The 24374-nt window shown below is 44.1% G+C and overlaps 1 pseudogene; it reads right to left on the bottom strand.

The window, feature by feature from the left end:
* Positions 1–3626: 3626 nt before the first annotated feature.
* LOC123442007 lies at positions 3627–4087 on the bottom strand (annotated as a pseudogene).
* Positions 4088–24374: the final 20287 nt, after the last annotated feature.

Consider the following 24374-nt stretch of genomic DNA (forward strand, 5'->3'; position numbering starts at 1 on the left):
AAAGAAAACTCCCTTCACATTTTCATTTAAAAAAATTATTTCCACATTTTTACAGCTACCTATCTACTACTACTACATCTTCAGCAATGGAGCAACATTTTTCATACTACTACATCTACTGCAAATTCACATTTTTTTAAATACTATTTGAACATCATCACCATCTAGACCTAGAAAATGAAGAAATTATAAAACTTGGGAAGGAGGAGGGGGCGGCAGCTGGTGGAGGAGGAGGGCGGTGAATGAAGGAGGGAAGAGGGTCGGTGGCCGGAGGAGGGAGAAGGGGCGGCGGCCGGAGGAGGGAGCAGGGAGTGGATGATGTTTGCTGTGTATCCTCGGCAACGGCGCCAGAAATAATTCTGCTACTGCAACAAAAGACCTTCCAACGGCGCCAGAAATACGCACGTCGACGGGAGAATACTTGGCTTGATCTTTCTGTTGCGGCTACGCCTTAAGGGACTTCCTAGGCAAGTATGCAAAGGATTTCCCCCGTGGCCTTGGAGCCTTGCGTTGGTGTTCCCTCGAAGCGGAAAGGGTGATGTAGCGTAGCGGTGGTTAGTATTTCCGTCAGTTTGAGAACCAAGGTATTAATCCAGTGGAGGAGTATCTCAAGATCCTACACAAACACAAAAACTTGCTCCCAACGCTATGAAGGGGTTGTAAATCCCTTATAGATTGTTTGCCAAGTGAGAACTGAAAGCAACAAAGTAACAAAGCAAAGTAAAAGCAGAGGTGTAAACGATGGACGTGAATAGACCCCGGGGCCGTAGTGTTTACTAGTGGCTTCTCTCATGAAAGCAAGTAGACGGTGGGTGAACAAATTACTGTCGAGCAATTGATAGAACCGCCAAAGTCATGACGATGTCTATGCAATGATTATTTCTATAGGCATCACGTCCAAAACAAGTAGACCGATACTGTCTGCATCTACTACTATTACTCCACACGTCGACCGCTATCCAGCATGCATCTAGTGTATTAAGTCCATAAGAACAGAGTAACGCCTTAAGCAAGATGACATGATGTAGAGGGATAGTCTCAAACCAATGATAAAAACCCCATCTTGTTACCCTTGATGACAACTACTTGATGTGTGCCTTGCTGCCCCTACTGTCACTCGGAAAGGTCACCACATGGTAGAACCCAAAACCAACCACTTCTCCCATTGCAAGAATCAAAGATCTAGTTGGCCAAACAAAACCCAAGACTCGGAGAGACTTACAAGGATATCAAATCATGCATATAAGAAATCAACAAAGACTCAAATATATATCTTAGATAATCTGATCACAAATCCACAATTCATCGGATCTCCACAAACACACCGCCAAAGAAGATTACATCGGATAGATCTCCATGAAGATCATGGAGAACTTTGTATTGAAGATCCAAGAGAGAGAAGAAGCCATCTAGCTACTAACTACGGACCTGTAGGTCTGAAATGAACTACTCACGAGTCATTGGAGGGGCGATGATGATGATGAAGAAGCCCTCCAACTCCAAAGTCCCCTCCGACAGGGTGCCGGGAAGGGTCTCCAGATGAGATCTCGCGGAAACGGAAGCTTGCGGCGGCGGAAAAGTATTTTCGATGCTCCCCTGATTTTTTGCGGAATATTTGGGAATTTATAGGCAAAAGACCTAGGTCAGGGGGCGGCCAGGGAGGCCACAAGCCTGCCCACCGCCGCCTCCCCCCTGGTGGCGGAGTGGGGGCTTGTGGGCTCCCTAGAGCCCACCTGGCTTGGCCCAAAAAATCATTTCGGGGTTTTTCTTCCGTTTGGACTCTGTTCCAAAATCAGATCTGAAAAGAGTCAAAAGCACGGAAAAAACAGGAACTGGCACTTGGCACTGAATTAATAAGTTAGTCCGTACATGAGACAACCAAAGAAGACAAGATAACAGCGTGAAACCATAAAAAATTATAGATACGTTTGAGACGTATCAGTGGACAGAGGGGGAGGAGGGCGAGGATGGAGGAGAGAGGAGGGTGAGGGGGAGGCTTACAACAATGAAGGGGAGATGACGGCGGTGCGGCAATGACGATAACGACCCGGGAGATGACACGATGTGCAAGAAACACACAAAGTATGGAGGGAAGAGTGAGCAACACGGGCAGGTAAGATCGTAAGGATATACTAGCAGTAGCGTGGTGCGGCAAACCGTGCTAATGCTATAGAATTAGCAGTAGCGCGCCGAACTAAGGTTCGATGTTACTATACGTAGCCTCGTGGGTACGATGAAGCCATCTTAGCAGTAGCGGTGTTTACCACCCACGCGGTACTGATAAAGTTGTACCAATAGCTCGTGTGTGTTGCCCGCGCTAGTGTAATGTTGCAGTAATGCATCTCCCTAACCCGAGCTATTGTTAGTCCTTCACCTATAGGCTTTTCCTAATAGTTAGCTTCAATGTTAATCTCGATGTAATAAGTAGGGTGGCTGTCACCCCACATAGTCAACCAGACGAGTCTCACTTTTAAACCCATCCACCTTTCCTTTCCCTTTTTCATTAGGAACAACCACAACATTAAAATTGTGAGACTATAATAACGACCAATAATTACCCACAAAAATTGCACATGCCATAATTGATTCCTTACCTTTGCCAACAATCAAATATCTTGCTCTCGAGAAAGGAAACAAATTGTTCATGCCGATCCAACAAAACAAGCAACCAATCCGGCCTTGTAAAATTTAAAGCATCTTCCCCACGAGGGTTCTAAACTCCCGTCAAAGCCATACATATCGCACGAGCCTTAGGTCTAGTCACCTAAGCATGAAAAATACTTTTATCTTCCACACCACAAATACAGCACATACCTGACACAGACTGGTGTTGTTTAACTCTATTAACTTGAACCACCAAACTATTTGTTGCGTCGTGCCAAGCGAAAATGCTTATATTCCGGGGGACATTGGCCTTTCAAATAATATCCCAATGTCTCCTTACCCATTTGGTGTAGCTCTAGTCTGCCCCAAATCCTCCTTACTCTACTTAAGATTGGGTGCAATATTGTAGGCACTTTTAACTGTGGACATACCATTCTTTTCATAGTGCTAGACAGTAAAATCGCTATCCGCGCGGACGCATCTTCAAAATCTCCTCTGCACCATGATGGTAGAAAAAGTGTATAATCAAATTCTCATCCCAATTTTTTTGATCCACTCGTGAACAATTAAGACACCCATTTCAGTCTTGAGTGATGATGTTTTTGTTAGGATTTAATTAATCCCATTATTTAGGAATAATCCTCCCGTGTAATTAGCGTGCGGTTTGTCCCTGACGCATCTTCAAAATCTCCTCTGCACCATGATGGTAGAAAAAGTGTATAATCAAATTCTCATCCCAATTTTTTTGATCCACTCGTGAACAATTAAGACACCTATTTCAGTCTTGAGTGATGATGTTTTTGTTAGGATTTAATTAATCCCATTATTTAGGAATAATCCTCCCGTGTAATTAGCGTGCAGTTTGTCCCTGGCAACCGTTCGAAGCATTCCCACGTCCCCACGATGGGATGCGTCCCTTCATGGCATTAGCGTCGGTTGACCCTGTATATAATCCTCCAGTATCATCAATGAAAGTGATTGTGTGATTTTAATCATTCTAAACACGTTATCAGCACGTAACTCTACCGAGAGCAGAGGAAAGGCAAAACAACTCCGGCGAGAGTCGCCGGAAAAGAAGAAAGAAGGGAGGAAAGGAGAAGGTAAGAGGATGCCTCGTGGTCTCCTATCCTTCTTCCTGCACCTCGTTCGTGACGGCGGTCGACGTCGACAGAGCCATCGCCGTCGCCATGGTGTTGGTGGACTTCGCCGCCACAACCGCCACGCCCGCGATCTTCGCCGGTTCGGTGGCCGCCGGAACGGTTTCCGCCGCCGTGCACAACGTCTTAGGCATGGCGCCCATGGTCGCCACGGTCGTGGGCCTTCCGGTGCTTCGCGTGAACCGGCCATGTCGGCGCCGGCGCCGCTCCCGGCCTGGATCCTTGCCGGACCGGCTGCTCCGAACTTGTACGCGGACGAAGTAATGGAGCCTGTGGACGAAGCAATGTACGTTGAGCCGGAACTTGCGCCGCCTCCACCACGACATCCATGCCCAGTGCACAGATGGGGGCCATGCGTGACTCCGTCACGGTCTCCACCACTGGACTACGAGGTCGAGCCTGCGCCACCGGCTCTGCCCGCGGAGCCCGCACAGCCGGACTCGCCGCGCCTTCCATCACCGACTTCGGCGCACGAGACAACGGTCGTTGGGGCTTCTGCGGCAAGCTTTGGGCTGGGGATGCACCTGCCCCCGCCGGTTGGTGCATGCGCCATGAACGTGGCCGCCGGAGCCTCTTCGTCGAGCGCGAGCCTGAGGATACGCCTCCCCGCGCCGACTGTTGCGCGTGGGGACATCTTCGACAACATGGCGAGCACCTCCAACGGTCCCTCGACGCCCCGCCGCTGGCACATAGTGCCACGCGCCGTGCTGCAGCACGCCGGCCGTCGGCCGGGACGATGGAGCCCGGTGAACCTTGGGCTGCCCAATGGCCACTCCAATGGAGGTGCTGCCGGGACGCACCTGCCTGGAGGGTCTTCTTCAGAGGAGGAAGAGGACGCTGCGCCGGGGCCGTCGACCTCGTGTCGTTGAGGCAGTTCCCGGTGGTGGAGAATAATGGTGGTGGTGGTAATGGCTGAAGCTCTGGTTGCAAATGGTGGTTGGTGGATGTGAGGAAGATGGGAACGATGCCCATTGACTATTATCCATCCACCACCCACCAGTACATACATGCTTGTGCATGTCCACCACGTGCATGAGCCACCGTCCTTGGCAGACATGACCCATCCCACTAGTGCGCTGCGTACAGGCTTGCCAGACATGAGCCATCCCACTAGGCCTTGGCTAGTTGGGCATGCAATAATAATAAAAAGTGGCTTGGCCATGGTAGTAGGCTGCTCTATTTTGACCTATTGCCATTTGTTTCTTTTTCTTTTCTGGTTAGCTTCTAGTTTTTTCAGTTTTTGTACATATGCGTTTGTTAGTATTTTCTAACATGGTACTATGTAAATATCTGTTTATTGAAATGACAACATGTGTATGGATGCAATTTTTAATTGCTACATGTTGATCATGCTTGAAAATTATATGACTACTTTCAGTTTTTGCACATATCTTATGGATTGCATCTAATGCAATGTACGCTTTGTTCACGACTGTGAAGTCTACGCCACATGGGATTATCTTCAAAGTGTTTTAAATAACACAAGGTTGTACAAAGTACCATGATATTAAGGTCTGCACTACTTGGTAGTGCTTACCTCAAAGCAAAAATGAAAGCACACATATTATGGCATGAAGATCGCCATACGAATGTCTACGCCACTTCGTGGTGATTACCTCTATGTGTTCTACAAAACAAAGATCTACGCCATTTCATGGTGATTATCTTTTGTAGAAGTCATATTTTGGGTCATTTAGGCTTTTCCTAGACCTTTATATTTAATCAAGTATTTTATTTTACACACAATTAATTTACATGAGTGTAAATTAATGCGCATGATATTTTTCATGCAGGATATGGCTGACATATCCAAGAAGGAATTTGCTGAGCTTGCCATTGATGGAAGAAATTATCTGACCTGGGCCATGGATGTCAAGATTAACTTGGCGGCCAGGAATTTGATCAGCACTATAACCACACCTACTCAAGGTACTCCTGCTATCGTAGATACGGCAAAGTATGCTTCTTTGCACTTCATTCAACACCACCTTGATCCTGCTCTGAAAGAAGAGTATATGATGGAGGAAAATCCTCTATCATTGTGGAACTCCTTAAAGGAGTGTTATGGTCAACAAAGGTCGGTGATGTTGCCTGAAGCGCAAAGAAAATGGGCACTTATCCGTTTCCAGGATTTTAAGTCCGTTGCAGCGTACAATTCTGCCGTGCATCAAATCAACTCTAAGTTGAGATTCTGCAATAGTGCAGTTTCGGATGCTGATCTCATTGAAAAGACACTCTCCACTTTCCATCCTAATATGAGGATTCTGGCTGAACAACATCGTCAACAGAAATACAAGAAGCATTCTGAGTTGATATATGCACTCCTTCAGGCAGAAAAGCATAGTGAAATTCTCGATAAGAATAATATGTCCCGTCCAACGGGAACACTGCCGATGTCTGAAGCACATTTTAATTCTCAGAATACTCAGAAGTCCCGTGGTCCCAAAAGGAACCATAGGAAGTTTAAAGGAAAGTGGAGACGCAATGAGAATCAGAATAGCAATGGAGTACAAAAGAGTAAGAATCATTTTAAGAAAAATGATAAGGGTAGCAGCTCTCAAGCTTGCTACAGATGTGGTTGTACTACTCATCATGCAAGGAAGTGTACAACTTCTAAGCATTTGGTGACGCTGTATCAGCAATCGATTGGCAAGGGCAAGAAGGCTCAAGGGAACCAGTACAAAGCTCATTTCACTGGTCCAATGATTGAAAGTTCTCAAGACGTTCATCTGAACGCAGTTCATGACAACATGGAGAACCAAGATCAGGCTCAGCAAAAGGAAGGACCGCCACTTAATGTTGATGACATGTTGGTGGATTTCACTTCTACTAATGACATATATGGAGATATGCTTTGATCTTCCAATAATGTCATAAGTGTTGTGATGATGTCCTTTGTTATATTGTGTGTTGTAAAATAATTATATCCTCAGACATATGGTATTGTAATAATTATGCCCTTAAACATAATGTATTATAATTTTTAAACACCCATTCATAGTATGTAATGTATGTGTCAATTCTATATAAGATTGGATAAATAATGAATTTTATTCTTTTACTCTATAGAAAACCTCGAGAAACAGTCCAATGGAGGAGGAAATTTGTTTAGTGGACAGTGGTGCCTCTAACACAATTTTACGGGAGGTTAAATACTTCCAAAGTCTCAAAAAGAGTAAGGGAAGTGTTATGACAATTGGTGGTCATGACACGGTAATTGTTGGTTCTGGTCAAGCCACGTTTACCCTCCCGAATGGTACAAAACTTGAAATCCAGGAGGCTTTTTTGTATCCGGATTCAACTTGTACCCTGTTGAGTTTTAAGGATATCTGTATGAGTGGCTACCACATTGAAACTCATGAAGACAATGCGGTTGAAAGCCTACTCATAACTCAGCAGAAGGGATCCGACAAGGAAACCCTTGAGAGACTGACTGCTCTATCTTCTGGATTGTATTACACGTACATCAAGCCAGAGCAACATTTGGCATACAAAATAATTTTTCAGAATCTTGACAAGTTCAAGATATGGCATGATCGCCTGGGTCATCCTGGTGTGGGGATGATGAGAAAAATTATTGACGGTTCAATTGGACACAATATAACGGTTGCTAATTTCCCCAAATCCTCGGATTTCGTATGCACTGCATTTGCAACTGGGAAATTAATCACAAGACCTTCATATCTGAAGATCAAGAATAAACCACTTAATTTTCTTGAACACATTCAAGGAGATATATGTGGTCCAATTCAACCGTTATCGGGACCATTCAGATATTTTATGATACTCGTTGATGCATCAACAAGATGGTCTAATGTGTGTCTATTATCAACAAGGAACCATGCTTTTGCAAAGCTGATTGATCAAATCATTAAACTGAGGGCAAATCATCCTGAACACAGGTTAAAATCCATCAGAATGGATAATGCTGCTGAATTTAGTTCAGGAGCATTCAATGATTACTGCCTAGCCTTGGGCATAACTATGGAGCATTCTGTACCATATGTACACACACAAAATGGTCTTGCGAAATCACTTATCAAGAGGATCAAGTTGATAGCAAGACCACTCCTACAGAATTGTAATCTTCCAACTTCTTGTTGGGGACATGCGGTATTGCATGCCACAGAGTTGATACAAATTCGACCAACTGCATATCACACAGCCTCCCCGCTACAGTTAGTACGTGGAAATCAACCAAGTATTTCCCATCTTCGAAGATTCGGTTGCGCTGTGTACGTACCGATATCACCACCTCAGCATACATCGATGGGTCCACATAGAAAAATGGGGATCTATGTGGGGTACAATTCTCCGTCGATTATAAAGTACCTGGAGCCTCTAACAGGGGACCTATTTACAGCACGGTACGCTAATTGTATCTTCGATGAGGACAATTTTCGGGCATTAGGGGGAGAAAAGAACCACAAAGAATGCCGGGAAATAGATTGGAATGTTAAAGGCATTCAGTCATTAGATCCACGTACGAATGAATCTGAACTGGAAGTTCAGAAGATTATTAATTTGCAAAATATTGCAAATAATCTGCCAGATGCATTTACTGATTATAAAGGTGTCACTAAATCCCATGTTCCCGCTATGAATGTTCCAGAGAGAGTTGAGATATCTCATAAGACCACTCAACCCCCCAAGAGGGGGAGAAAACTGGATAAAAAGGACAGGGCTTCTCAGAAGCATCCGCGGGAAATGAGGATCCCTTCAATTGTAAATGCAGTTCAACCACGAGTTGATATTTAACCTAGTGTTGAAACACACCTAAAGGATGTTATGCATCTAGAACCCAGCACAACTGTGCACACAAATATTGGTGCTGGGACATCGATACACCTTGACTCGATTGTTGTGGAAAATCACAATGAGTCAGAAGGTATTGATGAGATTTCCATCAACTATGTTGAATCAGGAGAATCATTCAACAGAAAGACTACAATTGTCGACATATTTTTCGCCTCAAAGGTTGCAGATGACCTGGCATTGGATCGTGAACCTAAGTCCATGGCAGAGTGTATGAAACGCTTAGACTGGTCCAATTGGAAGGTTGCAATAGAGGACGAATTGCGCTCGCTTGCCAAGAGAGGGGTATTTACTGCAGTAATACCTACTCCTCCTAATGTTTTCCCCGTGGGGCAAAATGGGTTTTTGTTCGTAAAAGGAACGAAAACAATGAGGTGGTGAGATATAAAGCGAGGCTTGTAGCACAAGGGTTTACACAGAGACCTGGCATCGATTATGATGAAACATATTCTCCTGTGATGAGTGGAATCACGTACCGCTACTTGATATCACTGGCAGTGCAAATGAATTTGTATATCCAATTGATGGATGTTGTGACTGCATATTTATATGGGTCACTTAATACGTATATCTATATGAAAGTTCCCGAGGGACTGAAGATTCCGGATCCGAAAGCTAACCGCAACATGTATTGCGTAAAGCTACTGAAGTCGTTATACGGCTTGAAACAGCCGGGTAGAATGTGGTATAACCAACTAAGTGAGTTTCTTCTCGAGAAGGGTTACTCAAACAACAATGATTTCCCATGTGTGTTCATCAAGAAATCCATTGATGGATTTTGTATAATTTCTGTGTATGTCGATGACTTGAACATCATTGGGACTACACGTGAAATACATGAGGCAAGTAATCATCTCAAGACGGAATTTGAGATGAAAGATTTGGGTAAAACCAAATTTTGTCTTGGTTTGCAACTTGAACATTTTTCTTCGGGAATACTTGTTCATCAGTCTGCTTACATCCAAAAGATACTGGAAAAGTTCAATATGGATAAAGCATACCCGTCAAAAACACCTATGGTAGTCAGGTCGCTTGACAGAGACAAGGACCCATTTAGACCTAAGGGTGATGATGAAGAGATATTGGGACCAGAGTTTCCATATCTCAGTGCCATTGGTGCATTAATGTATCTAGCAAACTGCACTAGACCTGATATAGCATTTGCAGTTAATTTACTGGCTAGATACAGCGCAACACCAACAAAAAGGCATTGGGTTGGTGTGAAGAATATTTTCAGATATCTTCAAGGCACCAAAGATCTTGGTTTATTCTATCAGAAAAATCAAGAGAGAACCATGGTGGGGTATTGCGATGCTGGATACTTGTCAGATCCCCATGATGCTAGATCGCATACTGGTTTTGTCTTCTTACATGGAGGTACGGCCTTCTCTTGGAAGTCAACAAAGCAAACCTTAGTGGCAACGTCCACCAATCATTCTGAGATAATTGCTTTGTTCGAAGCATCACGTGAATGTGTATGGCTTTGCACAATGATGAACTTTGTCCAAAGTTCAAGTGGGATCGGTTTGGTAAAATCACTCACTATTATCTACGAAGATAATGTTGCTTGCATTGCACGAATGCAAAACGGGTTATATTAAGAGCAATATTACAAAGCATATTTCTTCTAAATTATTTTATCCCGCAAGAGAAGGGGGAGATAAGTATTTTGCAAACGAAGTCATGCGATAATCTCGCTCATCTATTTACTAAGTCTTTACCAAGTTCTTTATTCCATAAGTATGTAAATAGAATTGGTATGAGACGACTTCGAGACTTGCAAAATTCAGGGGGAGAAATCTCCTAGGATATAATATGTTAAGATCATGAGATCTTTTGTATTGCACTCTATTCCTTTGTCAGTTTTACACATGATTTCTCACGAACGGTTATTAATGAGGCAATATCAATGCAAGCATGGACGATATATGTCATTTTCACCTTATTTTCCCACTGGGTTTTAGAAGGAGTTTTTCATGGCATATTGTATGTTTTCTTCTCAATTTTTCCCACAGGGCTTTGGAGGAGAATATTTCAAAGATGACCTGACTTAAGGACAAGCGAGGATTAGAGTGAGTATTAGGATTTAATTAATCCCATTATTTAGGAATAATCCTCCCTTGTAATTAGGGTGCGGTTTGTCCCTGGCAACCGTTCAAAGCACTCCCACGTTCTCACGATGGGATGCGTCCCTTCGTGGCATTGACGTCGGTTGACCCTATATATAATCCTCGAGTATCATCAATGAAAGTGATTGTCTGATTTTAATCATTCTCAACAGTTTTGCTGAAATGTTTAGGCATGAACTCCATGGACAGACAATCATATTTAATACTTTAATGTTTTGTTTCTAGATTAGCTCGAGCCTTTTTGTATGCACCTTTTTAATTTATAAAAAAATACAGTGAGGTTTTCCCTCGCAATTTGACCCCAAAAAGCATCGCTACAAAGTTGCCCACGACTATTAAACGGCTAACGTGCCCTTTCTTGTTTGGACGATTAGCACAGGGAGGAGTTGGGTATTACAGTACGTAACACGAACACATTAAAAAATGTGCAGATCAGGCCATCAGGGTGTTCCCACACGTCGGCAACACTATTTAAATGTGCCAAGGATTGCAAAAATGTGCACATGCTACACGCAGAGCGATTAAAATACGTTGGCCTGACCTGAAGTGTGGCAGTGTTCACACGTACTAGTACGTACGCGAACGCGAGCAATTTCGTACAACTAACATACAAGTATAAAGCTCACATTTTTCGTTTACTCTGTACACTTGCTGTACGTATTTGTCGAAGAGATACGGCAAATCTACCAGTTGATAATTTTGTCCCGCGAAAGTAGCACGAACGCCCAAGCCACAAGAGACAGCGGCTTGGCTTTAATGGCGTCAACGACCGGCGGGAGGGGGCCCCACGCGGAGTCTGGGTTCGGGCGGGAGACCGGGCCGTACGACTGGTCGCCGGGAGCCGTCGCCGTCGCAATCAGCCATGCAATGCACGTCAGGCTCACCAGTCAGCAGCACGCATGGGCATGGCAGATGGCACCAGCAGCTTCCCCACTTGTCATCGGTCTTCTCCTTCCTCCCTCTCTCACTCCACGCCACCTTGCCTAGCTTGCTACACAAAGTCGGGTCAAATCGAGGAACCGAGGACCCCTGAGTGTGGATACGAGGAAATTTTAGCCGCTTTAACCGATGTGACATTTGTCCTGTTTACTCACTTTGTTCTTCTATCCATGCACTCCGCCATTCACTAGTGGAAAACGGGGCTTCGGTCTGGACCCTTTAGCCCCGGCCTGCCTTTGGGTCGGGACTAAAGGCCCGGCCACGTCGTCCCAATTCTCAATGCCTTCCTCAAGGCTTTAGTCCCAGCCCGTAAGGAGCCTTTAGTCCCGGTTCGTGTCCCAAACCGGGACTAAAGGGCTACGCGGTGGGCAGCCCGCATGTGCGTCACCTTTAGTCCCGGTTTGTGTCTCAAACCGGGACTAAAGTCCTCTGCCTATATATAGCACAACCCCCTCTCCCCTCTTCCTTGCATTTTTCTTGGATGGAGGATTGTGGGTGGGTGCTAGCTCTTCACTTTTTTTATGCACTAGAGGTGTTTGTTGAAATGTGTGTTAGAGCGATGCCGCTTCAGTTCACCGAACACAACTATGATATGAGATGCGTGAGCCACGCTTAAACCTCTTCCTCTTTATTTCTACTTATTCTAAAAGGTTAGCAACTATATTTCCTCGTTTAGACCGTGCGGTACTAATTTTTAGGATCGTGATTGTATTTGATATACTGTCGTATAACACAGATGAGCCATTCATGGATGTACGGTGATCGACGCACAGCAGCTTACAGAGAAGGCGTGCATTCTTTTCGAGATGCAGCCGATGCGAACAAGCATGGTGGTGCATATATGTTTTGTCCATGTGTTGAATGTCGGAATGAGAATGATTACACTTCCTCAAGAGTCATTCAGAGCCACCTGCTTCGGTCCGGTTTTATGTCGGTCTATAATGTTTAGACCAAGCACGGAGAAAGAGGGGTTATGATGGAAGACGGCGATGAAGAAGAAGAGAATGATGATGACAACTACCGATCTATGTTCCCTGAGTATGCTGATACCGCAATGGAAGACAATGAAGAAGAAGATCAGGATGAAGAACGGGAACCAGATGAGCCCGCTGATGATCTTGGTCGGGTCATTTCTGATGCACGGCGAGGTTGCGACACGGAGAGGTTGCAGTTCGAGCTGATGTTACAGGACCACAACAAATTGTTGTACCCAACTTGTGAAGATGGCCAGAAGAAGCTGGGTAGCACACTGGAATTGCTGAAGTGGAAGGCAGAGACCGGTGTGACCGACTCGTCATTCGAAAAGTTGTTGGTACTGATGAAGAAGATGCTTCCAAGAAAGAACGAATTGTCCGCCAGCACGTACGAAGCAAAGAAGCTTGTGTGCCCTCTAGGATTAGACGTGCAGAAGATACATGCATGCCCTAATGACTGCATCCTCTACCGCGGTGAGAAGTACGAGAATATGGATAAATGTCTGGTATGCACTGCATTGCGATATAAGATCAGAAAAGATGACCCTGGTGATATTGAGGGCGAGCCACCCAGGAAGAGGGTTCCTGCCAAGGTGATGTGGTATGCTCCTATAATACCACGGTTGAAACGTCTGTTTAGAAATAAAGATCATGCGAAGTTGTTGCGATGTCACATGGAAAATCGTATGAAAGACGATAAGTTGAGGCACACCGCTGATGGTCGGCAGTGGAGAAAAATTGAGAGAGAGTTCCCGAGGTTTGCAGCTGACGCAAGGAACTTATGGTTAGGTCTGAGTACAGATGGCATGAATCCTTTTGGGGAGCAGAGTTGCAGTCACAGCACCTGGCCCGTTACTCTATGTATCTACAACCTTCCTCCTTGGTTGTGCATGAAGCGGAAGTTCATTATGATGTCAGTGCTTATCCAAGGTCCAAAGCAACCCGACAACGATATTGATGTGTACCTAAGGCCATTAGTTGATGAACTTTTACAGCTGTGGGCCGAACGAGGTGTACGTGTGTGGGACAAGCACAAACAAGAGGAATTTGACCTTCGAGCGTTGCTTTTCGTAACCATCAATGATTGGCCTGCTCTTAGTAACATCTCAGGACAGTCAAACAAGGGATACAATGCATGCACACACTGTTTGGATCAGACAGAAAGTATATATCTGGACAAATGTAGGAAGAATGTGTATCCGTACAATCGTCGTTTTCTTCCGCCCAAGCATCCCTTAAAGAAAAAAGGCAAGCATTTCAATGGTAAGGCAGAACCCCGGGGGAAGCCTGTCATCCGTACTGGTGCTGAAGTATTTGATATGGTCAAAGATTTAAAAGTAATCTTTGGAAAGGGTCCTGGCAGCCAACCTGTTCCTAACGGTCCTGATAAGCGCGTACCCATGTGGAAGAAGAAATCTATATTTTGGGAGCTACCTTACTGGGAAGTCCATGAGGTCCGCTCGGCAATCGACGTGATGCACCTGACGAAGAATCTCTGCGTGAATATTCTAGGCTTCCTGGGCTTGTATGGGAAGTCAAAAGATACACCGGAAGCACGGGAGGACCAGGAACGTCATAAAGGAAGAGATGGCATGCATCCAGGGCAGTTTCAAGGGCGTGCCAGCTACGCTCTTACTAAGGAAGAGAAGGAAATCTTCTTTGAAGTCCTTTTCAGTATCAAGGTCCCGACTGGCTTCTCGTCGAATATAAAGGGAATCGTAAATATGAAAGACAAAAAATTCCAAAACCTAAAGTCTCATGACTGCCACGTGCTTATGACGCAATTGCTTCCGGTTGCATTGAGGGGAATTCTACCGGAAAATGTTCGCCTGGCAATTGTGAAGGTATGTGCATTCCTCAATGCAATTTCTCAGAAGGTAATCGATCGAGAAAGTCTATCAGGGTTACAGATTGATGTGGTCCAATGTCTGGTCAGCTTTGAGTTGTTGTTCCCGCCATCCTTCTTCAACATAATGACACACCTCCTAGTTCACCTAGTCGAAGAGATTAGAATTCTCGGTCCTGTGTTTCTACACAATATGTTCCCCTTCGAGAGGTTCATTGGAGTCTTAAAGAAATATGTTCGTAACCGTGCTAGGCCAGAAGGAAGCATCTCCAAGGGCTATGGAATAGAGGAGGTCATTGAGTTTTGTGTGTACTTTCTTCCTGACCTTAAGCCGATTGGTGTTCCTGAATCTCGGTATGAGGGTAGGCTGATAGGAAAAGGCACACTAGGACAGAAAGCAAAAGTATGTATGGACGGGCATTCTTTCTCTCAAGCACACTACACAGTTCTACACAATTCCACCGTGGTGGCTCCGTATATCGTGAGACACAAGAATATTCTACGCTCCGAAAACCCAGGGAAGGCTGACTCTTGGATTAAAAGGGAACACGAGAAGACTTTCAGCAGTTGGTTGCAGACACATCTCATGAATGACGACACCGTTGGAGATGAGCTGTACTGTTTGGCCAGGCCACCATCTTCGACTATATGTACTTTCCAAGGGTATGAGATAAATGAGAATACATTTTACACGGTTGCCCAAGATGAAAAGAGCACCAACCAAAATAGTGGTGTCCGCTTTGATGCCCTCTCAACTTTTTAACACATGCTATGTGGGTGAAATTATGATAGCATGCCAACTTTCAACATTTTTAGAGTTCATTTGTAGTGCTTTTCAATTTCAGGGTCAACTAGCTCAAAAAAATAAGTAAATGCACGAAATATACCAAATGAAGCCAGAAATTTTTGAAATTTTGTGATGTGCCTTTGAATGGTGCATTTTGAATACACAAAAAGTATGGAGTTCAAATAAGTTCAAAAAAATGAAATCCCTTTGTAAGAGATGAGTTCTCGTTCGAAACCCTGATACTTCGAGAGAGATTGTCTGTTTTGTACACGAAGTGCATCCAGTTTTTGTCGTAGCCCTCTCAATTTTTTAACACATGCTATGTGGGTGAAATGATGATATCATGCCAACTTTCAACATTTTCAAAGTTCATTTGTAGTGCTTTTCAATTTCAGGGTCAACTAGCTCAAAAAAAATAAGTAAATGCACGAAATATACCAAATGAAGTCAGAAATTGTTGAAATTTTGTGATGTGTCTTTGAATGGTGCATTTTGAACACACAAAAAGTATAGAGTTCAAATAAGTTCAAAAAAATGAAATCCCTTTGTAAGAGATGAGTTCTCGTTCGAAACCCAGATACTTCGAGAGAGATTGTCCGTTTTGTACACGAAGTGCATCCAGTTTTTGTCGTAGCCCTCTCAACTTTTTAACACATGCTACGTGGGTGAAATGATGATAGCATGCCAACTTTCAACATTTTCAGAGTTCATTTGTAGTGCTTTTCAATTTCAGGGTCAACTAGCTCAAAAAACCATTGCAGAACATATGACCAAATTAATACAAGTTCATCATCACATTAAAGCCAAAGAACAGTAGTGATCAAATGTTATTATTGCAAAAAATAAATACATAAAGTTCTCTCATAAAACAACATACAACTATGTAAAACATTTAAATGCAACAACAAACGCGATAAAAATCGCAACTAAGGTAACAATTGACCCAACATCATAATGATACCAAGCCTCTTTATCAATGGCATATTTTCTAATATTCCTAATCTTCAAGCGCATTTCATCCATCTTCAAGCGCATTGCATCCATCTTCAACCGCATCGCATCGATCTTCATCTTGCGATCATCGATGACATCGGCGACATGCAACTCCAGTTCCATATTCTTATCCTCAATTATTTTCAATGTTTTCTTCAAGTATTTGTTTTCTTTTTCAACCAAATTTAACTTCTCGACAAGAATTTTTATGTGGGTTGGAATTTCCGGTTCACATACCTCCTAGATTAAAAAAATATATGTCACATTGGTCGTCATAATTGTCATAAACACTAAATAAAACAAATAGTTATAAAAGATAATATATAGCACATCCGAATCATAGACAGGACGAGTGCCGACGGAGGCGGATACCAAAACCATCGCACTATATAATAACAAAAAATAATGAAAGCGAGTAATTTATACAAATATGTATCTAAATCATACAAGTAAGATTTTTTTTCTTTTAAAAAGAAGATAAGAACAAGAGGCTCACCACGGTGGTGCTCGCGACGAGATCGGCACGGGGCGATCGACAATGGTGAGGACGGGCACGGGACGACACCCTACGCATGTGCAGACTCTAAGAAGTTAATTTGAGCATTTGAAATGAGCTACACTAGCAGTGACAAATGAAAGGATGAAGTAGCTAACCTTTTAAAACACTTGTGCAGTTGGTGCACGGCCAAACCTAGACAAATATTAAGGAAAATGGAGCTTGGAGAGGAGAAAGCTTAAGTAGAGTGGCTCGGGCATTTCATCGAACACGTCATGTGCATGAACTAGAGTGGCAAGAGCATGGCATGGTCACACTTCAACAACCAAAAAACAGAGGATATGGTGGGCAGGGGCGAGGGTTTATATAGACAACACTTTAGTCCCGGTTCTTGCCACGCCCCGGGACTAAAGACCCTGCTTCCCGCCTTCTGGTCTGCTGAAAAAGGGCCTTTAGTCCCGGGTCGTGGCTCCACCCGGGACTAAAGGGGTGTCTTTAGTCCCGGTTCGAGCCACGCCCCGGGACTAAAGGCCCGTGCTTCCCGCCTTTTGGTCTGCCGAAAAAGGGCCTTTCGTCCCGGGTCGTGGCTACACCCAGGACTAAAGGGGTCTTTAGTCCCGGGTCGAGCCCCGAACCGGGACTAAAGATCCACCTGTATAAGCGGGAGTTAGAAAATTTCGATCCCAAATCGTCCATTTCTCTTCTTCTTCCTCTCGTTCTCCTGCCCGGCGCGGCACAGCGACGAACTCGACGACGCCGTCAGGCTGCCTGCCGTCCTGCTCGCCGCCGCCTGCCGTCCTCCTCTCCGTCGCCGTCGTCCTGCTCGCCGCCGCCGTCCTCCTCGCCGCGCGCCGTCGACACCTCCGGTCGGTAAGCCCTACGCCCCCTCCTCCCCAACACTCCGGCCAGCACAAGCAAAGAAGAAAAAGGAGAAGAAAAGAAGAAAAAGGAGAAGAAAGGAAGAAAAAGGAGAAGAAAAGAAGAAAAAGGAGAAGAAAGGAAGAAAAAGGAGAAGAAAGGAACAAAAAGGAGAAGAAAGGAAGAAAAAGGAGAAGAAAAAGGAAGAAAAAGGGAAGGAGAAGAAAAGAAGAAAAAGGAGAAGAAAAGAAGAAAAAGGGAAGAAAGGAAGAAAAAGGAGAAGAAAGGAAGAAAAATGAGAAGAAAGGAAGAAAAAGATTTTTTTGTCATTTAATTCCTATTGTTATTAGGTTTGTGCTAGATTATTAGGGTTAGTAATATGTAGAATTAGGAAAAAGGAAAATAAGAAGAGGAGGAGAAGAAAAGAAGAAAAAGGAGAATAAGAAGAGGAGGAGAGGAGAAGAAGAGGAAAAATAGAAGAAGAGGAGAGGAGAAGTAGTAGAAGAAGAGGAGAAGTAGAAGTAGAAGAAGAAGTAGAAGAAGAGGAGAAATAGAAGAAGAAAATTAGTTTAGAGTTACAAGAAGAAGAAATATTTTTTTTTGTCATTTAATTTTGCTATTGTATAGTGTATATGCTTAAGTGTTAATAGTGTTTCTTAGATTATTGCTTAATTTTGCTATTGTATATACTTAAGTGTTAATAGTTTAATTTTGCTATTGTATATGCTTAAGTGTTAATAGTTTATTTTTAGCAAGAAAATTAATATAACTAGTTTAATTTTGCTATTGTATATGCTTAAGTGTCCGGGACTGGGCTCCGCCCGGCTGATATTTTAGAGTTTAGGTTCTCCTATATAAAACGACACTTCGAAGTTTCCAACCCCTCTTACATAGTTTGTTAGTTTATTAGTTAATCAAATGTCCGTTTTTTGCAGAACTATGGATCCACATATCAGGAACCTCGAAGAGGAAGAACTTCTCGAAGATATAATCAAAGACGGCCCCGACGTTGAACCAGCTGAATCTCCGTCGTCATATCTAAACGACTCTGGATATGGAATGGAGGTCGAGCGACACGAAGATGAAGCCGATGGGACAGGATATAGGTCCAATGACGGAGAAGGTGATAACTCCACTGATGGAGAAGCCGGTGAAGAAATAATAAAGTCCGGCGAGGTATACATATGAAGTTCGACAATCACTTGTAATATGTGAAAAATATTGGAGATAGCTCTATATTGTATACATATACATTCATTTGACGAATGTTTCTCCCTCTTAGGCCTCCACATCGAGCAAATCTACGAAACGAGGCCCGACTAGAAAGTTGGATGCACGGACGCATTACACCTTTGAGGTGATAATGCCTACGGGCGAACCCAAGCTTTCTAAGAATGCTGCTGACACATTCAAGAAGCAATGCGGAGTTCTCGTTAGGGATCACGTCCCGATCAGCGTTCGGGAGTGGAACAAGCTCAAAGGGGCAGCCGATAGTGACTATGTCGCCGAAAGGTACAAAGATAATCTTTGGAATGATCTCATGTCACATTTCAACCTGCCAGAATGTGAGAATGAAGACGCCGCAGACAAACTGAGGGCCAAAGTCAAGCAGTGGACTCTAAAGAAGATGGCCGAACTGTTCCGTAGCTGGAAGAAGCTATGGAAAAACTATCTGAAGACAAAGAAAGTGCCAGTATTCGAGGGGTATCTAGCCAAGCACGCGAATCACTGGAAGGAATTTCAGGAGTACAAGGAGTCAGAAGATGCCCAGGCATTATCAGAAAAGAACAAGATAAATGCCGACAAGAAGAAATATCACCACAAGCTGGGGCCAGGGGGCTATGAGACTGCCATCCCAAAGTGGGATAAGAAAGAGCAAGATCTGCTAGATAAAGGCATCGTACCTGAACCACTCCGTGATGAGTGGGAATTGAGAGCAAGAAATTGGTTCCTTGCGCATGGTGGGTCGTACGACGAAAAAACAGGGGACCTCATCTGCAATGACGGTCTTAGGATACCCATGGAGAATTGGAAAAGGATAGTGAAAGAAATTAAGGAGGGAAAAAGAAAGTTCACTGCAGATAGAGATAAAGATTTGCTCACACTGGTCCTCGGCAATGACAAACATGGAGGACGAACGCGAGGCTTCGGTCCTTCTTACCCGTGGTGGCTTGGGTTTGCTAGAGACCAAGACACTTACAGAAGCCGAGAGAGAGCAAAGAAGCGACAACAGGATGAGGAGAATGACAAGTTCAACCAGTTGCTTGCCAGGATTAACGAGCAACAGAAGCAGATTGATGAGCTTAGAGGAGTAGCGCGCCAGGAAGATCCTACACTTGATATTACCGGCGCCCCATCTAAGCGGAAAAGCAGCGTGGCTGAATCTGAGGCCCCGCCCGACGATGCACAAAGAATGATAGAGGGCGGTCCCGGCTACCCCGTGGATGGAATCAAGGAGTCAACATCATGTGAACTCCATCAGAAATTCAAGAACATATCCATGAAGGTGGCCGTCGGACAAGCTTTACCTTCTGGCCCTGATGCACGCTGGCATGGCCTTGAGATTCCAGCTGGCTTTGCTAAAGTCGGGGTGGATGAAATCCTGACGGGGTTTCGTGATATGGAGCTCGACATAGCTGGACCCGAAGATGAGAGGACACTCGGAGAAGTACTGGGTGGAGTCATCCTATGGGACAACAACTACATCAAGCTTCCAGGCTCGGCCCCAAGGACAACACCGCCTCCGAGTCGCCGTAGGTCACCTACACCTACATTACCTCCAAGCCCTCCACATGACGCCGGCCAGCACAACACGAGTCCATCTCGATCACCGCCGCCGGACTTGGGTCGTCCGTCTCCGCCGCCGCCCGCTCCGGATACTAAGCGGGAGCGTGCCACCAAGAACGCTCCGCCGACGATTCCTAAGCCACAGAGCACCCCAAAGCACAAACGGTCGCCCCTCCCAAAGGTACGTCATGCTAATCTTCCTATCAGACCTTATGATCGTACCCCCGAGGAAAACGCCAGGATAGCAAAGGAACATCATGATGTGCAGATGAAAAAGAAGGAGCCCGAGCCCCGCCCGGAATACACCGAGAAGCAAATAGCATTTGCAAAATACTTCACGACCCTTCCATCACAGTATGACTTACACCATAAGCCTGATGACTATACACGCACATTGCAGAAGGAAGTGAAAAAGAGCAGATCACGTGCAAGTGCAAGTGGGAGCAAATCAAGTTCAACTACAAGCAAGAAAAAATCAGACATTCCTCAGCTTGGAAAACAGGCCAAACAGTCGATCCCACCCCTCAAGGTGTTAACCGAGAATGTTCCCCCTCCGGTGCAGGGGCTAGCTTTTGAAAGAGCAAAGGAGTTGGCGGCTGCATGTGGTGTCTCGGTTGAAGATTTGTTGGCTTCCCAAGACGACAGGATACCCAAGGCTGTGGTAGCCCCTAAGCCACAGTTTGTCATGGATGAGCCTTTGGTCAGCAAAGATGATCTCCCAACAAATATGCGTTACTTGCATCAATGGTACTTAAGTGAACCAAAGAATGGGAGAACGATGATCGTGCTGAGTGTCCCACAGGAGTACTACGGCCGCCCCGAACAAATCCATACCGACTTTGATGAACTCTTCCAGATGTACAATGGCGACGCCCTCGACAAATCGCTTATGAGTTGCTATTGTCTGTAAGTTTTTCAATTCGTTGTCTACATATAACTTGTTTAGTTATTTCAATTCATTGGCTATATATAACTTGTACTCTATTATGCATAATGAAGATTCTGGATTGTAAAAGTAAGAGCATCCTAAATATTGGGTTTATTGACCCAGATAAAATACATATAGCGACGCTAACTAATTATCCCAAGGAGATGGAGGAAAACCTTCTAAGGTTTCTAACAGATCAAAATTTCTGTGACCACATATTGTTTCCATACAACTTCAGGTGAGGGTCTTTACTCTGTTGTGTCCATTCACTTATAAGTGTAATTGATAAGTTACTGACACACACACACATATATATATATATACATGTGCAGCTTCCATTGTGTTCTGTTGTACATTCAAATTGATAAGGGAAGAGTTGAGGCCTTCGACCCATTATCGAGACCCTTGAAACAGTTCCAACGCCTGCAGGACATGCTCCAAGGGTAATTTCAATCATTCTTGCGCTCTATCGGTCTCTTTCGATGATTTTCTGATATATCAATTCATGAAAAACTTAGCACATCATTATCCTTGTCGGGCAGGGTTTGGAAGCGGTTCAAGTGCGTGACTCCCGGTATCGGGCATGAGAAGTTGACCTTTAGAGTGGCTTAGGTAAGTAGTAGTATGATATACTTCTATTTTCAATACATTTATGATGCTAGATTATTATTTTGATTATATATATTCTATTCTCGTAAAGTGCGACCAGCACCCACGGGGAACGCATATATGCGGATACTATGTTTGCGAGACCATTCACACGTTTACCTCTGAGCACAAGGATCACAGATTCGACGTAAGCAATGAACATTCACACCTCTATTTTTACCCGTCATTCTTTGTTATCATGATTGATATTCATATTCATCTCCTCTTCTTATATAGCACACGACCATGACGACGAAGGTCCTACCAGAGCAACGCGCGATTGCTGTTGCAGAGGAGCTTGCGACCTTTCTGAGGACGCAAGCTATAGATGACAAAGGACGATTTAGTGTAGCTAGGGGCCATTACTGACGTTCGTCCATGTAATTGAATAGGCGGGCTCTAGTCCCGATAATTCAGATCTCCATATAATTGTATATATATGCTCGCTTGTAAGATAAGTTAACCTTATATATATATATGCATAATTATTTCTATTTAAATTATATGAAAACTAATTCCCTAACACCAAACGAGGCATCACGTTAATCTCCCGAACACCTAAACCCTAAAACCCAAAAATAATTTCATTAAAAAAACCCCGAAAATAAGCAAAATCTGAAACTCTTTAGTCCCGGCCCGTGTAACGAACCGGGACTAAAGGTCCTGCCCCTGGGGCGCTACGAAGCGCCCACGTGGAGCACCTTTAGACCCGGCTTGTAACTGGGCCGGGACTAAAGGTTAGGCCTTTAGACCCGCCCCTTTAGTCCCGGTTGGTGAACCGGGACTAAAGCCCCTTACGGGTCGGGGCTAAAGGCCCCGTCCCCACTAGTGATGCAGATGCATGCATCGATGCTACACATGTGTAATGAGAGCGCATGCATGTTGTTTCCTTTTTCAAGCATGCGATATACTGTGAAGAGCGTCTGCAAACGGGGTAACCAAATTTGGGCTCCTATCCACCCATGGCGGGAAAATCCGGTGTTTTGACCTATTTCGAAAAGTTCGGCAAGATATTATCCGTGTTTGATTAATATTTTCACGATCTAGCCCCCTTTTCTACCGTCACCTTCTATGATGATAGGGTATAATAGCCTACTGCCGAAGCCTTCGATGATAGACAACTTATTCACGTGAGCTGCCCTCAACGGGCCGTGGGCTCTTTCATCAACCCTACCGCCAACACCAACGGGTCTGATTAGAAGCCAAGAAATAAGTCATCGGTAGTTTGACGGTAGGGTTCGAATAGGTAAAAGCCACCTCGGGCCGGCTGGCATCCCACCAAGCCAACCATTTTCTTCCTCCTACCGCTCGAGGAGAACGGAAGAGCGGCGGCTCCCCCTCCTCTTCACTCCCCCCTTCAATCCTCCGCGACGGGAAAACTGAGCTCCTTTGATTCCTTCAATTAGTTTTAGTCAAAAAATGTTGACTTTGATGCATTTTTTGGCACAAGATGAACCCTAATTCATATTGTAGTTAGAAGTTCGTTGATTATAGCTTTATTTAGAATGATTCAATATGATGTGTATGTGTTGAAGATGAACCCTAGTTCATATTCAAGTTTGAAGTTTTGTGGATTCTGTCTAGTTTGAAGATGAACCCTCGTTCATATTATGACTTTATTTAGAATCGTTCATTGATGTTTGGTAAATACGGTCGATGTTGGTTGAATATGATAGATGTTGAATAAATATGATTGATGTTGGTAAATGATTCATATGAATGAATGTTAGCGAATATGATAGATGTTGGCAAATGATTCATATGCATGAATGTTGGTGAATACGATTGTTAAAATATGAATGAATGTTAGAGAATATGAGAGATGTTGGTAAATGAATGATGTATGTTGATAGATATGATGGATGTTGGTAAGTGATTCATATTGTAGTTTGAAGTTTTCCTTAGTTAGTAGTATCTTAGTAGATTATATGCACATATAGAATGAAATGTTGAGAAATGAATTTTCTTGTCAAAAATTTAACAACAATTGGAAATTGTTTTAAGGGGGCTCTTGATCCAAACATCGGCACTTAATACAACATGCTTGACCCTACCTTCGACAAGTGTCATTGTCTTTGGAAATATTATTTTAGGAGGGCATGTTTTATGGAGAATGGAGTGGTAATAATTATGACAAAATAATCTTCCAAAGAATGGCTTTGCAAAAGTAAGTTAGTAACTATTATCATCTAAACTTTGGCACAAGCTACCACCAGTGCATATGAGTGATCACAGGAAGGCTTGCTAGATGTCATATGATGTCCGCTTTGAGACGTACGTCTTGTGACCGGGGCTGCTCCCGTTTGTGCTTTAGTTCAAGCGAGTGTCGCCTACGCTCGCCCATTCAGCTCTCACAATCATGATGGACCGTTGGCGGCCCGAGACACACTCTTTCCACCCCCCCCCCCTTGTG

Source organism: Hordeum vulgare, chromosome 3H, assembly GCF_904849725.1.
Source record: "Hordeum vulgare subsp. vulgare chromosome 3H, MorexV3_pseudomolecules_assembly, whole genome shotgun sequence".
Taxonomy (NCBI): domain Eukaryota; kingdom Viridiplantae; phylum Streptophyta; class Magnoliopsida; order Poales; family Poaceae; genus Hordeum; species Hordeum vulgare.